The sequence below is a fragment of the Bos javanicus genome, chromosome 16 (assembly GCF_032452875.1).
Source record: "Bos javanicus breed banteng chromosome 16, ARS-OSU_banteng_1.0, whole genome shotgun sequence".
NCBI classification, from domain to species: Eukaryota; Metazoa; Chordata; class Mammalia; order Artiodactyla; family Bovidae; genus Bos; species Bos javanicus.
The window spans coordinates 28,355,569-28,360,151 of record NC_083883.1 but is presented as its reverse complement, the minus strand read 5'-3'; the positions used below and the strand labels follow the sequence as shown (position 1 = coordinate 28,360,151).

General features: G+C 45.8%; 1 pseudogene; it reads left to right on the top strand.

The window, feature by feature from the left end:
* Positions 1 to 448: 448 nt before the first annotated feature.
* Positions 449 to 3,759, top strand: LOC133227630 (palmitoyltransferase ZDHHC4-like; annotated as a pseudogene).
* The last annotated feature ends 824 nt before the right edge of the window (positions 3,760 to 4,583 follow it).

Sequence of the window (4,583 nt, the reverse complement as noted above, 5' to 3'; positions counted from 1 at the left end):
CAAATAAGGTCCCATTCTGAGGTCCTAGGGGTTAAGATTTCAACATGTCTTTTTAGGGGACACAATTCAACCCATAGAAGATGGGTTCAGAAATATAGGCTGCTAGATGTCTGTGACTGCTTCACGTTTCTAAAGAGACCAAAGCGGCAAGGCATGCTGTCTACAGCTGATTAGTACCTGCCAACACAGCACCTGTGCCTGCCTACAGGGCTCAGCGTGGGGGATTTAAGAAGACACCAGCCGCCTGGACTTGTTCGCTGCAAATTCAGTACGACTTGTGAGCCAAAATATCAGCTCCTCTAATGAAGCTGTGAAAAGGTGAGAAATGTAATAGGTCGTGTTTGTGAAAGACTTGAGGAAGCTCCGGGGGAATCCGCTGTCTATGGTGATGACCTATAATCATAGGGGCTATATTTAGACTCTTCCATTATAGAAAATGATACCACGTTTGCACTGGTCTTAACATGTTTATTTTCCTTAACATGTTTTTGAGTCCATTACTGCTTCTTTCAAAGACACGAACTCGAGTAAAAGAATCTCTGTTCTGAGTCCACAGACTTGCTACTTGGGTGTTCCAAGCTGGCAACTGGTATTTTTAACAGTTTTTTTTTTTTTTTTAATAGAATCAAGGGACAAAAGTCTGGTGATATCTTTAGATAGACTGAAAATCTAGAATTCTTAAATCCCAAGCTATAAGCTACAATTCTCCCTTGCTTGACCCTATAAAATCAACTCAGTGTTTCTCAACAAGCTTTACCACCCTAGAGCATTGCCCGAACTCCTCTACCCAGCATTTCAGATCCACAGTAGTCTCAAAAAACCACATGCACATCTTATATCCAATCATGTCATTCCTTCTATTTATTTCTTCAGCAAATAATTTAGTCACCTACTATTTGCTTAGCAGGCATTGCAAACAGCAGGTTCAACTGTGTCTCCCAAAAAGATACACTGAAGTTCCAACTGAACCAGGACCTGTAAGGGAACCATGCTGTTTAGTCGCTCAGTCGTGTCTGACTCTTTTAGGGACTCCATGGACTGTAGCCCTCCAGGCTCCTTTGTCCATGGGATTTCCCAGGCAAGAATACTAGAGCAGGGGGCCATTTCTTTCTCCTGGGGATCTTTCTGACCCAAGGATCAAACACAGATCTACTGCATTGGCAGACGGATTCTTTACCACTGAGCCACCTGAGAAGCCCAAAGGGAACTGTACCCAGTACCTGAAAATGTGATCTTATTAAGGAAATAGGATCTTTGCAGGTACAATAGAGCTAAGATGAGGTCATACTCTCACATACATCAAAAATAAACATATGGTTACCAAAGGGGAAGGTGTGAGGAGGGATAAATTGGAAATTTGGAATTAACAGATACACAGTACTATATAGAAAATAAACAACAAGGACCTACTGTACAGCACAGGGAACTATATTCAATATCTTGTGATAACCTATAATGGAAAAAAATCTGAAAAAGAATATGTGATTCACTTTGCTATATACCTCAAACATTGTAAATCAACTTTGTTCAGTCGCTCAGTTGTGTCCGACTCTTTGCGATCCCATGGACTGCAGCCTACCAGGCACCTACGTCCATGGAACTTTCCAGGCAAGAGTACTGGATTGAGTTGCCATTTCCTTCTCCAGGGGATCTTCCTGACCCAGGGGTCGAACTCAGGTCTCCCACATTAGAGGCAGACGCTTTACCATCTGAGCCACCAGGGAAGCCCAGTTATATATGAGGGAGGGAGTAAATGGGTGAAAGTCACTCAGTCGTGTCCGATTCTTTGTGATCCCATGCACTGTAGCCCACCAGTCTCCTCTGTCCATAGAATTCTCCAGGCAAGAATACTGGAGTGGGTCTGGGGACATGCCCTGGAGGTGCCAGCCCGAGGCAGCTGGTTGTTGACAGATCCCGGCGCCAGATCCAGCCCCCTAGGGGAACCATGTCTCCTGTAGCTTTGGGTGCTACCAGTTGTGCCAGGCGTACAGCGCTGCGCAAGAGGAGACGCCGTTTGAGGTCTCCGTGAATGTTTGGAGGAGGAATGCCAGAGCTGCTGGCTGAAAGCTATCCAGACAAAAGAAATATCCCCAGGATGGACTCTCTGGTTCTCTTCTTGCTCTACCTGGCTTTGGTGCTGGTTGGTTTTGTGATGATCTGCATCGGCTCAAAAACCCATTACTTGCAAGGCCTAATCAGCAGAGGAGCACAGATATCTTCATATATAATTCCCAAATGTCTTCAGAGAGCCATGCTAAGAGTGCTTCATCACCTCTTCCATACAAGAAACTACACCTTCGTTATCCTGCATCTCACCTTGCAAGGGATGGTTTATACCAAATATACCTGGGAGATATTCGGCCTCTGTCAAGAGCTGGACTTTTTGTATTACATTTTTCTGCCTTATCTACTGCTGACTGTAAACCTGTGGGTTTTTTTTTTTTTTGTTTTTTTGTTTTTTGTTTTTTGCCCTTAGTTGTGTAACCAACCCTGGTACCATAACAAAAGCAAACAAATGACTGTTCCTTTAAGTTTATGCATTCGATGAAATGATGTTCCCAAAGAACAGGAGGTGCCCTACTTGTGATTTAAGGAAACCAGCGCAGTCCAAGCACCAAGTATGTAACTTGTGTGTGTACCAGTTTGACCATCACTGTGTGTGAGTGAAAAACTGCATCGGGGCCTGGAACACCTGGTATTTCCTCTCCTACCTCTTGACGCTGACAGTCTCAGCCACCACCATGGCCGTGGTGAGCACCATGTTCCTGGTCCAGCCGGTGGTGATGTCAGACTTGTACCTGAGACTTACACTGATGACCTCGGACACTTGTAGGTTGTTGACCCTGTCTTCCTTATTCAGTGCCTGTTCCTGACCTTCCCAAGGATCCTCTTCCTGGTGGGCTTTGTCGTGGTGCTGAGCTTCCTCTTGGGGGGCTACCTGTGCTTCTGTCTGTACCTGGCTGCCACCAACCAGACCACTAACAGGCGGTACAAAGACGACCGAGCCTGGTGCCAGCACTGCCGCCACATGGCCAGGCCCCCATCAGCAGAGTCCCAGGCTTACCAGCACATCCACTCCCATGGGCACTGCAGCAACCTGCGAGAGATCTTTCTACCTGCTGCTGCACATTATGAGAGAAAGAAGAAATAGGGATGGGAAGAGTGGTGCTGGCTTTTAAATACAGTATACATTTATTTATACATATGGATACTTTCTAAAAAAAAAGAATACTGGAGTGGGTAGCCATTCCCTTCTCCAGGGGATCTCTTTACTGTCTGAGCCACTATATATATATATATATATATATGTGTGTGTGTGTGTGTGTGTGTGTGTGTGTGTGTATATATACACACATTCTTTTTCAGATTCTTTTCCCTTACAAGTTATTACAAAATATTGAGTATAGTTCCTGTGCTAAACACTAGGACCTTGTTGGATCTATGTGTGTGTGTGTGTATTTTAATTCATCCTAATTTATTCCTCCCCTGCTTTCCCCTTTGGTAACCATAAGTTTGTTTTCTATGTCTGTGGGTCTATTTCTATTTTGTAAATAAGCTTATTTAAAGATATGAAATTCTTTTTTTTCTTAAGTTTAAACCTTTCAATTTGTATCAGGACAGAGGAGCCTGGTAGGCTGCAGTCCATGGGTTGCTAAGAGTCAGATATGACTGAGCAACTTCACTTTTACTTTTCACTTTCATGCATTGGATAAGGAAATGGCAACCCACTCCAGTGTTCTTGCCTGGAGAATCCCAGGGACGGGGAGCCTGGTGGGCTGCCCGTCTATGGGGTCACACAGAGTCGGACACGACTGAAGTGACTTAGCATAGCATAGCCTGAAGAAACAAAATTCTTAATAGAAAATGCAGGAGAGGTAACTGTCAAATGAATCTGCTGTGCCTCCCCTCGGACCTCTGACAGTAGCCCTGAGCAACACGAACGCCATCCCCTGGGACATGGCCAGCCTGCCCAGTGTCTCCTTGGAGAAGCCCTCCCTCTTGTCTTTTCAGTCTTGCTGGCTCCTGACTCTTGTTCTCTGCTTCCCGGCTCCTAATTCTGATACCTCTTCTACTTGGCCTTTGGCTCCTTCCACTCACTGCCCTGGGAGCCCTCACTCCTTAGTCTCACTGTTTATCCCTTGTGCATTAGCCCACAGATCCCTAACCTTGAGCGCTAGTCTTGCCATGTCTCATGTCATCCTAGGTTTCATGGTCATGGCTGGCAAACCTACACCCCCAACCCCCCCAACATGTGTGGAACACGCTGCTGTCACACATGCATGTGTGGGGCAGAACCTGCCACCATCACTGTGACAAGCATGCCCCGATGGACTGTCTCAGCTGAAGTTCAGGATGGGGACCTGGACTGTGGAGGGCCGGATGTCATTCACCTGGGAGGAGGGGAGAAGGGCGGTTCATGGTACCAAGCAGTATGCCAGTGACACGCTGACATGAAAGTCCTCTCAGGCCTTGGATGCCAAACCAAAGAAACAGAGGAACATATTCAACTAGGTCTTCCCTTTACTGCATTAATTCCTGAAAGATAGTTGTTTCAGTTAAAGTCACTCTCCTCCCTTTCAGTT